Here is a 12,102-nt window from a genome sequence, read left to right on the forward strand (position 1 = left end):
AAGATATGTTGAGAGAGTGTGTTATTGATTTCCAAGGTAGTTGGGAAGACCAATTAGACTTAATTGAGTTTTCATAGAACAATAGTTGTCATGCGAGTATTTAAATGGCACCTTTTGAGGCAATGTATGGAAGGAAGTGTAGAAGTCCCATTTGTTGGAATGATTTTAGTGAGAATATAGTGTTTGGGACATAATTTATTGAGGAGATTGTTAAGAATGTCAAGTTGATTCAGGCTAGAATTCAAGCTGCTGAAGATAGGCAAATAGGTTATGCAGATTTAAAGCAACGAGAAGATGAGTTCGCAGTAGGTGATAAAGTGTTTCTGAAAGTATCACCAACTAAGGGAGTGATGATATTTGGGAAAAAGGCCAAATTAAGTGCCAAATATGTAGGCTCATATGAGATTTTGCAAAGAATTGGAAAGGTAGCTTATAGGTTGGCTTTGCCAATGGAGTTTTAGAAGATGCACGACGTGTTTCATATTTCTCAACTCAAGCGCTACATCCCTGACGAGCGTCACGTTTTGGAGCCTGAGAGGATCCATATTGATAGCAGCCTCACATACGAGGAAAGGCCTGTGAAAATTCTTGATAAGAAGGTGCGTAGTTAATAAGGATCTAAATATCGTGAAAGTGCTTTGGTCTAACCATATATCTGAAGAGGCAATGTAAGAAGCCCAAGATGAAATGAAAAAGAAGTATCCAGATTTGTTCCTTGAGGTAAGTTACGATGGGGTAACTCGTTTTCTTTAAGGGCGGTAGAATGCAATAGAATTTCGTACTTTTTACCTATTTTTATGACATTCTATGCATTTTTATGCTCATTTTGGCGATTTGCACATATTGGTGCAAAAATTAATAGATTCTCCACATGCAAAGTGTCACTACTACATAAATGAGCTATTGCAACCCCTGAAAACCGTTGCAATAGACTCAATAACCGTTGCAATAGAACTATTGCAACGGGTAGGCAACCGTTGTTGTTGATGCCCTTGCATTAGATCTAATGCAACGGTCTTGCTCGCCTAATGCAATGGCCAGTTGCAACATCAAATACCCGTTGCAATAAGTCTGAAGCAATGCATGTTTATCGACTAATGCAACGCCTCTATGGTATCCCATGAACCGTTGCATTACATATGATGCAACACATATGAAAGTCTAATGCAATGCCTCTATGGTATCCCATGAACCGTTGCATTACATATGATGCAACACATTTCAAAATCTAATGCAACGCCTTTTATAGTATCCCATGAAGCATTGCAATTTCCTCTTTTTGCATATTGAAGCGAGGGATCTATAAATTAAATATGGATATATTGACCTATTAATTTGATGTTGATGCAAAGCTGCAATAGTACAAAAAATTCCAAATAAACATGATGATAATTTAGATTTCCAAAAAGAGCCATAAATATATCCAAATATCATCCAATCGGTCGACGCTTTACAATACCAAGTACTTAATATAATACTATCGTATATATATCAAATCCCAAGAGTAGTTTGACCATCAAAACATATTTACTTCCAACCTAAAATGTATGCACCAAAAAATATCTACTTGTAGCGTAAATATATTACCAAAAAAAATAAGATTTATAGCTAGTTGTCCAATTAATTCCAAAATCATGCTCCACTTTTAAGCGAGATCCACAAGATCTATACCAGGATTAGCTTCTCATAGTTATTCTACTAACCCCGTTTGAATGCTTTGTAGGAATTCTTGAGGAATTATGTAGCGACATTTTGTGCCTCCTTTCTTTAGATCAGTTTTGGTCACACCTTTCCCGCAGAGGCGGACACGTCCACTACGCCCCACCTTTTTAATCACTTGATTGTATGGATCCTCACTATTAGCACCTTCTTCATGTTATTTAGATGCTAAAGTCTCCATTTGTTCCTTCCATGAAAAAATGTTGACAAATTACATACATATTAAATATATATATATATATATATATATATATATATATATATATATGTATATATATATATATATATGTATATATATATATATATATATGTATATATATATATATATATGTATATATATATATATATATATATATATATATACACACACATAACACATGCAAGCATATAGTAAATATAACTCACAATATTGTCTTTTGTTTTCACGAAGCTTGTTTTGTATGTCTTTTTCGAATTTCTCAACCTTGATTCTTTGTATACCTTCGCTCGAGATGGTTCTTGCTTGTGTGGATCAGCTTGTTGTACATACAAAAGATTTTAGGGTATTACATAAGATTATTTTTTGTCAAAACCATCTCTACCGAGCAATAAATAATCAGATAAACATATTTGACCACATGCATGGCAGTAGATAATGAGTGATGAACGTAGCTTAGTAGTAGAGCAGAAAGAAGATGAAATAAATTACAGGTTACGGCAGTTGGAGATGCAAGAAAAAGTAATCACTGAAAGTCTAAAAGGGTTGGAATTGATAGAGAAGGAAGTTGATGAGCGTTTTCGAGCAGTAGAGTTGAAAGAAAGGGAAATAAGCGAAGGTTTTCAAGCTCTTTACTTGATAGAGAAGCAGAAAGATGATAGTCATAAAGGTCTTGAGTTGATAGAGAGGGGACTGGATGAGCGGTTTCAAGCTGTAGAATTAAAGGGGGTGGGAAGTGAGTGAAAGTATTGCATAGCTCTTGAGTTGAGTAAGAAGCAATTAGATTAGTACTGCAGAAGACTAAAGTTTAAAGAGTTAAATGTTGTCAGGGGATTAAACTGAAATATCACCAAGCAGCAATATCTTGTTGGATTCTTGAGTTCCATGCAAAATTGCAGATTTTGGACTAGCCAAGATGACAGACCAGACAGGTGAACCTCACACTGCATCTGCTGTTGCCGGCTCTTTTGGTTACATAGCTCCAGGTAGGAACCATTTCATATCACAGTTTCTAAAATTTTCCCTTGTCATGACTGTTTAATAAAGTGTGTTACATCTGAAATCTATTTCATAAACAGAAAGCCACAACAATAATCAAGTATGTATCCTGAGATTACACGATTCTACAGAGGTGTAGTTACCCTCGGAATCATAATGGTGACAGAACTGCATCATGCAATTTCATGTTTAAAATCAACTTGATAACTAGTCATTGACTCGCAAGACACTCTTTTTTTAGGATAGTAAAATCAATTCATTAATAAGCATTCATATGACATCTACGAAAGAAATTTGAAACTAACAAATACGTAAGCAATTGAAAACAAATTAAGGATTTCTACATTAAACTATGAAATCATCCTCGCTAACAAATCATTACACTATCTCTCCGAGAAAACTCACAAGATACATGTAAATCCTCAACATAGATTGTATCTTTCCTGAATCATATACTTCTCCCTATTTTTTTCTTTTCAATGAAAAAGCACCACATTAATTTTTTTTACTAATCTCTACTTTTTTGCAGATTAATCTGCAGTTGTTAGTGTAATTAATTAGTTCTCCCTATTTATTTATTTTCAATGAAAAAGCACCACATCTTACTTTAGCGTTCTAAAATCATTCTTGGCTACTATACTGTAGAACGAAGAGATGAAGCAAAAGGTATGCAGCTATATGAATGTAGCTATGTAATTCATTCTTTGGTTTTGTTACCCAATCTAACATATAGAACCATCTTAGTTGTATTAGACAATGGGACCAAATCTAGATATGCATAAATTATCGCTAACTGTGCTACCTCTGAGAGGCACATGGGTTGGTTGTTTACTGTTGTAAAGAAGAAGTTGAAGCCTAAATCTTTCTAGGGAGTTCGAAGTTCTCAGATTGCTGATAAAATAAAATAAGATTTCTAGACTTAAATCTCAGTTACATGTACTTATGTTTGTAAATGGTCGCATATGGATATCACAGTCTTCTCAGTCAAAGAGTAGGTGCTCATATACACAAGTAAGAAACTAATCAAACGTAGTGAGCACTACAAGAATTTCTACTAGGCATTTCATCGAACACGTAGTGGGCACTACAACTAACATTCAAAAATAAATCCAACAATTTCAAATAATTCAATAAGTTTTTATATCAAACAATATACTTATTCTTGTGAATTATTACTAACAAACAATGAACAAAATCCAACTACATCATTAATTCTCATTTGGCAATCAATTTGAATTAAACCCCTCATTATTTACAACTAACTATCAATTCTTTGTTCTTTTGGCAGGAACTTGTTATAAATAATTCTAAATTGACACATTATAATCATTTTTTTAGAGATTGAAACTCAATATGTAGATTAAGGAGAACAAATTAACAATTAATTAAAAGAAATAACAACTCAACGACAATCAATTAACGTTAAATTAAATTTCGATTACCTAAATTCGAATTTCTGGAGATTAAATGGTGGGACTCGATGGAAAAAGGCTAAGCACTTATGGCCGACTAGATAGCAGTGGCAACAGGCAGGGACGCGTACATTGCAGTGACAAGTTTGGTGAAAATCTTCGTTGCTCGCATAGAGGAGATCAAAGAATGACTTCGGCACCGGCGAACTGGTGGCCTTGTGCAATACAGTGGTGCGACTTACGAGAGAAATATGGTGTGTGCGGTGGTTCGACTTGCAAGAGAAATATGTTTTGGTGTTGCTTGATGTATGTTAGGAGATGGCAGATCAATGAAGGAGAAAAGGTTTTTTTTGTCTAGAGAAAAAGAAGGCTCTTGGGGTATTAGAACTTTTGGGAAAGTTTGATGCAATTGTGGAATTTAATCAAATGTCATGGTTATATCATAACCGTTGCTATATTTAGTAAAGGTGTTGCATGTCATGGTGTAATGCAACGGTTCCTAAAAATCATTGCAATACCCGTTGCATTAAAGCAAGTCGTTGCAAACCGTTGTTGCAATAGCTGATGTCGTTGCAAATAGCCGTTGCAATAGCTTATACCATTGCATTAGACTGTTGCAATAGCTCATTTATGTAGTAGTGTGTGTTCATGAGTAACACAAGTGATTTTAAAGTTGGTAAAAGTGTGCACATGAGTGACACAAGTATTTCTCAAAAGGAAGCTGAGTTAAAAACTTTTGAAAATTTGTGAGATTTCGTGTCAAGTTTCTAGATAAAACTTCTTTAAGATGGCTAGACTGTAATCCCCCGTAAATTTATGAATTTTATAAATATATTTTAATGTATAGTTATTTATATTTGAATATATTTTAGCATTTAAATGATTCATTTTTTCAAAGGTTGACTATTTGAAAGTAAAAGAAATTATTTTAATGAATTAAAGAAGTAAAAATATTTTGTTTAGGCACGCTTTGAAAAATATTTGAAAAGCTTAAAACACTCTTTATATTTGGAAAATGATTTCTAAGTGGGTATGAGGAACTCAAACACTATTTGGATTAGGAAAAGAACTCCTAATTGGGTAGGGGGAGCCCAAACACTGATCTCATTAATCATTAAACTCTATTTGAGCCCAACCACCTTTTTATAAGCCCACGAAGGGGAAACCTATAAACCCCCATAAACCCCAATTTTTTCCCACACAACTTTATTGCCTCTCTCCTTTTCCCGAAAAATTCGGCTTGGTCTCCTCTCTCTTTCTTTTTCTTCTGCTCTCGATTTCCTTCCTCCCCATGTCGGACGATGCCGACTACCAGTGCTGGTCACCGCCAACTGCTAGCGCCGTCAGCGTCGACCGAGGTTGTCGTCCCTTGCTCCGACATCCTTCCTCCTTCTCTTTCCTTGGTTTGGTTTAATTTCTTTTCTTCCTCCTTAAGTTTTATTTAAAGTTTATGTTTTTAAGATTTATTTTTAGTATGATTATGTTTAAAAGCTTTACTTTGGTGATTTTATCATGAATCTAAAATTATATAACTTATGTATTGAAGAAATAAAAATTCAGATTTATTTATTATACTGGAATTAGATTTTAATTATCAAAGCATGAATTTTTAATGGTTTAAAAGGTTGAAAATCATAGTAGTATAGTATAGTTTATGAAATTGATTATTCTTATAATTTTAAATATGTTTAAGCATGTTTAAAAAGAGTTTTAATGTAAAGTATATTGCTGAAAATTTGAAAAGACAATTGTTAATGGAGATTTATGATTTTAAAATATGGGTTTCGAGAGTTGTTGGCAACCAGTATAGTACTACTATACTACGATGCTTTAATACTTAAGCTCTAATAATGAGAAAATTTTTTAAACACTTTTAAGAAGGTTTAAAGTATCTTATTATTGCTGTAAATTCATCGATTGATTGTGGATTTATATTGGTTACATAAGGTAAGTACATACCTATGTGTTATTTGGATTGGTATCATGATTTTAAGCATGAGTATTATGCAGTAATATGTATAGGGAACTAATTGAGTTCATATGGGTTTAGTGTTAAGTTGGATTTGCATGTTTTATGCCGTTGTGTGAAACATGGTTTTTATGAGATTTATATTATGTGTGTATGAAAGATTGATGCAAGCATATGGGATTTGGGAACTTTATTGTATTAATTCATATGCGGGATTAATATATATTTATTAGTTTGGATCATAATTGAGTCATGTTGTTTCCTTTTTTATTATTTCATTAGTGTATGAGGACCGAGGGCCTTATTTGGTAAGTTGATATTTTATACCTTTGAAACGTTAGTTGGTTATTGTCTAGGTTGAACAAATAAAGAATATTGGATTGAAGTTGGAATTAATCTTGGGTTTTTAAGTTGTTTGATCACTTATCTAATACTAAGATAAAAAATGGAAGTTTATGATGCTTGTTTGATGATTGAATTATCTGTGTTGCTTGTGAGTCATAACAAGTAATAAATGGTTAATCATGTAAAGTAAAATGTGGATAACAATAGCTTTAGACTTGTGCACGTCTGAAGTGTGGGACAAGTAGAGAGTTGGAGTACATGATGGTAGCACATGGCTTTTCCTGGGATCGGATTGATCATTCTTCCTATTTTTATTTAAAGGTTCCTCGATATCATAGGTCATAAGAATATGGAGTCGCGCCCGTGTTTCATCTTCCAAAGGGAAGGCCAGTTTTTAGTCAGACAACTCGTTCCATTGACTATTCCATTTAAAGTACTTAAATTATTGTTTGTGAAGTTTAGTTCAGCAAAAGTTATCTGCAATGTTATTATATTATTATTTATTCCTGTTTCTTATGTAGTATCATGTTAGGATTATTTATTTATTTTTTATGTAGTACTCAGCTTTGTTGATTACATACATTTGTTTGTGTATGTTGATCATGGCTATGCTTTATTGATCTTGTGATGACCCATTTTGGTGAGCAGTCTCTTGGGATCAATAATCCATTGTCCATCTAAAGGGTTGAAGAAGATGCATCATTGGGTTTGGGATTATTGGAGAGCTTGTGTAGTCTATTTATCATACGTTCAGTTTATATTTTTATAAGTTGGTTTGGTTTTGAGTGATTTTGTTGGTTTGTCTTTTGGAGTTGACATTGTAGTTTACTAAGTTTTATTACCCTTCATTATAAGTGTTGGAGTAGGGGTCAAACTTAGGACCATGTACATTATTCATAGCATTCACTTGCTCCATAGAAGGGGTGGGAGAACAAGGATCATTCTTCAACAAATAGCAATCGGAAGGAGCATGATCATTGTTTCCACACAATTCACATGGATTGAGTTGCATGGGCATATTGTTATGAGAAGAACTTGAAGCATGCATGTGTTTGGGAGGGGATGTAAATTGTGCATCAAGCCTAGATGAGAGTGCATCAAACTTGGATTAACATATTAATTGCATTAACATCATACCTCTTCCCTTTTATAGGGGTCTCTCGCTCTCCTTTGGTCCAATCGGCATAGTTTTGAACGACATCCTCAATCATTCGGAGGGCTTCCGTGGGTTGTTTCTTCATTATGGGTCCCCCCCGATGCCGCATCGAGGCGCAATCTGTTCTATTTTGAGAGCCCCCTATAGAATGTGTGTAGGAGTATCCAATCATCCATCCCATGTTGGGTACAATCTTCCATTAAGCTCTTGAACCTCTCCCATGCCTCAAAGAGAGTTTCATCTCTTACCTCATCAAAGCTAGCAAGCCTTAACCTTAATTCGGCCGTCTTCTCAAGAGGAATAAACTTTGATAGGAAAGCCGATGTGACTTGGTCCCAAGTAGTCAATGAATTCGGGGGCAGCTTATCAAGCCAATCCACTGCCTTCCCGGTGAGGGAAAACTTGAATAAACTCATTCGGATGAACTTCGGGATGACTCCATTTGCCTTCACGGTGTTGCAATATCGCAAGAATTGTCGGAGATGGGCCCGGGGGTTCTCATGTTTTGCTCCAGAAAATTGGTGACCTTCAATAAGACCGATGAGGTTAGCCTTGAACTCGTAGCTGTTAGCCTCGGTGGTGGGAGTAGCAATCCCGCTCACATCTTCATATGGTGGTGGGGCACCAAAATCCCTCAATCTTCTGTTTTCCGCCATTCCAAACATATTTGCGAAGTCCTCGGGCACACTAGACCTGGGTGAATCTAATGGAGTGTTACTACCACTTGATTCGAGTGAGTTGAGGGTTTCGTGCACCGAGTCCTGCCTAGGACCCCTTTGGGAGCTGCTTGAACCTGGTGTATTAGCTATCGCTCTTCTTCCTCTTCGGATAGCCTTCACGGTTCTTTCAAGCTCAGTGTCAAAAGGTAGAAGTGGTAGAGCTCTATCACTGCGCCTGGGCATACAACAAAATAACTAGAGTGGAGATTAGTTTCCGTTAGTAAAAAAAATAATCAAAAAAAAGAAAACAATGAGTTAGGCTCATAAATTTCACAAAATACTCAATGCTTAAACGCCATTCCCCGGCAACGGCGCCATTTTGACAGAGTGCGAATTCTAATTTGTTGCACAATTCGCTCAATCAAAACCTATCTAACCAAATAACAAGTATAGGGCAAGTAAGGATCGTATCCACAGGGAATGACTTTGAGACACCGAAATTTGCGAAACAGCTACAAGCTAACTCGATCAGTAATTTGGGTTTGTTAACTAGGAGTACACCGATTAATAAAATTAAGACATTTCCAAGACGGAAAAACGTTAGGGGTAGACAGGATCCAACACCAACCAAGCCAATGAGTCAACCAAGTTCGGGTGAAAGAGTAACAATCCGGGGTAATCTATGAGATACTTGAGAAGCCTTCTCTCGAAGCACAAATCAACGATGCATAAACCAAATAGCTAGCTAGAAAAAGAATTTATAACTCAAGGAAATGAAGGAGATTTTACTCACTGGGTCTCACGATCTTGTGAGAAGAATTAAGCACAAGCAATTGGGGTCTCCCTCCTACATTACTTTGACTAATGCATCCACAACCATGAATTAAGCAACTAAACTCCGACTAACAATTTAATCCAAAAATCCAAACAACGACCCACAACCTAACTTCATCTCTCAATTCAAGATTAGGAGTAGTAGCACAAGCATCTTGTGGCCACCAAAACACATGCAATTAACCAAAACATGAATAATCGTAGTTTAACCCGAATTCATCACAAAACACCCAAAGTTATCCAACCCATGGCTTAGTTGGGTTTTCACCCAACCCCTAACTAGAGAACTACTCACACATCATATTTAAACTGAAATCAAAGCTTAAACACAATCATTAGCAATATGGAGTAAAACTTAGTTCAAATCAACATGCAACAAAAACAAAAACAACAACAAAATAAAGTAAGGGAAAGAGAGAGTATACTAATAAGCTTCAAATGTAGAGATGAGAAACCGAAAATGCTTGAATAAGTCTTCAAAGTTGAGCTACAAACTACTACTAGTAAGAGTTTTTAGGAGAGAGAAAATCTAGATCTAACAATGGAGGAGAGAGATAAACTAAAGGGTAAGGAGTAAGAAGGCTAAGAGTTAGAAGATTTTCATATCACAAGCCAAAAACTCTTATATACTCCCCCAAACCGTGCAAAACATACAACCCAAAAACACAACTAAACAAAACGACGTAGTACAAAACGTCGAGCAGAGCAGACCCATACGGTCGTGTCAAATGTGGCACAGTCGTGTGAGGTGGTTGCAGAGAGGCCAGGACCAAATTGAGAGTTACTGCCTCCCGAAATCATCAGCAACACGGGCGTGTCATATGTGACACGACCGTATGCTCAGCAGCAGCACAAAAATATAGCATCACGTCCACACGGTCGTATGAAAAGTGACACGACCGTGTGGCTTCTCCCAGCAGCAATCCAAGGACTTCCTGCCTTCGAACACACTTCCTGGAACACACATACACGTGCGTGTCTGATTTGACACGACCGTGTGGCCTGGAGCAGGGGCAAGCTTGCTCCATTTCTTCAACTCAAAGCTTCGGGGCATGGTCCATTTGTCCAACAATCGTGCGTAAACCGAAGCCCGTGTAAGCATGACTCCATAGAAGATGACCTACAAGAACCAGACGAGACCAAGTGCAATAAACCATAACCAAAATAGCAAAAACACACATATATACAGAACATGGTTAAAGTGGTTAAATATTGCAAAAACTAACAAAAATAAACTAAGAAAATTACAAAAAATACTACCTAAAGTGGGTTCAAGAACCCACTTATCAATGGACTCTTGTTTGGTCTGGTTTAGGTCAAGGCTGAAAAGGGTCCATGACTAAGAGATTGATCTCATGCTTTATACCCCTGCTTAAAGAGGTGGCCACATATAAGACGCACTCCAGTTCTCAAGTCAGGAACAAGAGAATAATGCCATGGTTGGGTAGGTTTTCTTATGACTAAGATCTAACATCGCTCATGAAGCTTTTTGGAAGGACAAAGCACAAACCCCCGGGGGGTGACCTCACACATAGAACATGTGCTAATGAGGCAAGTTAGTTTCTCCTTATGGTGGCTGAACAATAGCCATGCACATGCAAAAGAGTATATTATTCTAAGGCATAAAAATAATAACTAATCTTATTTTTCATGTTTCACCCACTCATTTAATTTTTTTTTAAATCCTCCCTAGTGGAGTTGTCGAATTATATGCGTGGATTTTGTTCCTTTAGGTCTACACGCGGTGTGAACGCGTTTATCTGACTACCCCATTGTTAAGGTTTTATTAAAAAAAATATTTTTGAAGTCGCCAACAATTCTTCAAAGAAAGAATCATAAACATAATTGGATATTGGAACGGTATGGACATCTTAGAGACTTATCCAATGTAGATATCTCCATCATGACTCCATAGATGGTCAGGAACCAAAAATTGAGTTTGGGGTGAGGGTACAATATAGTCAGGAACTATATTGCACATTGCTGGCCTCTACTAAATACTGAATCATTACATATTTAATGCAAAAGAATAATCAAATGACGTTTTAAGCACTCTAAAAATAATTAATCTAGGTTGGTTCAAGAAACACATAAAAGGACTAATTATTTAAAGACAAGTTATTATGCAATCAAGTTACAAAGTTTCTAGCAGGTTGTCCAAATTATCAGAATTAATTAGAACATTTCTTTAGGTCTTGTTTAGCAATAATAACATGAGAGTGATAAAAAAATCATGCTGAACAATCATGAATTGTTTGTGCTGTGAATTGTTTGTGCCGTGTGATTTTGGTGAGGACGAGTGATATTAGTCGGGAGTTTTTGAGTTGTTAGTCGAGTGAGTATTATGTGAAACGTGGGTTTATGAGAGTGAGAGATATAGATAGGTTTAGGTAGTTGGGTTTTTAAAAGGTTAATTTAGAACGTTTTAGAAAATGGGCTTTTATAAAATTATTTATAAAAAGAGTGCTCGGAAATGGGTTAATAAAAAGAGGTTATTAAATGGTTTGGTCTTAAAATATTTTATTTTATATTTGTTCTGTATTCTTTTCTCTATCCGGACCAATTGGAGCAAGGTATTAGTCATCATAGGATACTATATGAGGAGACACAATTATGTTTCCACACTTATCACTGTGTGATCTTATAATGCGTCTGAGCACCTACCCATGGACTGGTTATTAGGGTTTTGAACCAAAAATCTTTATGCTTTTCAATTTTTCCATTGATGAGACATGATGAAGTCCTCGACAGAAGACCTTGGTGCTTTAATAATATGTTATCTGTTGAAAGAGGTCGACCGTGATGAACAAGAG

At 35.9% G+C, this 12,102-nt stretch overlaps 1 long non-coding RNA gene and 1 other non-coding gene across 2 annotated transcripts; one reads left to right on the top strand and one right to left on the bottom strand.

Annotated features, from left to right (window-relative positions):
- Positions 1-1,419: 1,419 nt before the first annotated feature.
- LOC125499473 (uncharacterized) lies at positions 1,420-4,734 on the bottom strand. Its single transcript, XR_007276338.2, has 3 exons — positions 4,357-4,734; positions 2,125-2,234; positions 1,420-1,906 (listed from the first exon to the last, which is right to left on the bottom strand). It is a non-coding gene; the product is annotated as an uncharacterized LOC125499473 (long non-coding RNA).
- Positions 4,735-7,970: 3,236 nt separating this feature from the next.
- Positions 7,971-8,077, top strand: LOC125492136 (small nucleolar RNA R71). Its single transcript, XR_007268581.1, has one exon. It is a non-coding gene; the product is annotated as a small nucleolar RNA R71 (small nucleolar RNA).
- Positions 8,078-12,102: the final 4,025 nt, after the last annotated feature.

This window comes from Beta vulgaris, chromosome 7 (genome assembly GCF_026745355.1).
Source record: "Beta vulgaris subsp. vulgaris cultivar EL10 chromosome 7, EL10.2, whole genome shotgun sequence".
Lineage (NCBI taxonomy): Eukaryota > Viridiplantae > Streptophyta > Magnoliopsida > Caryophyllales > Amaranthaceae > Beta > Beta vulgaris.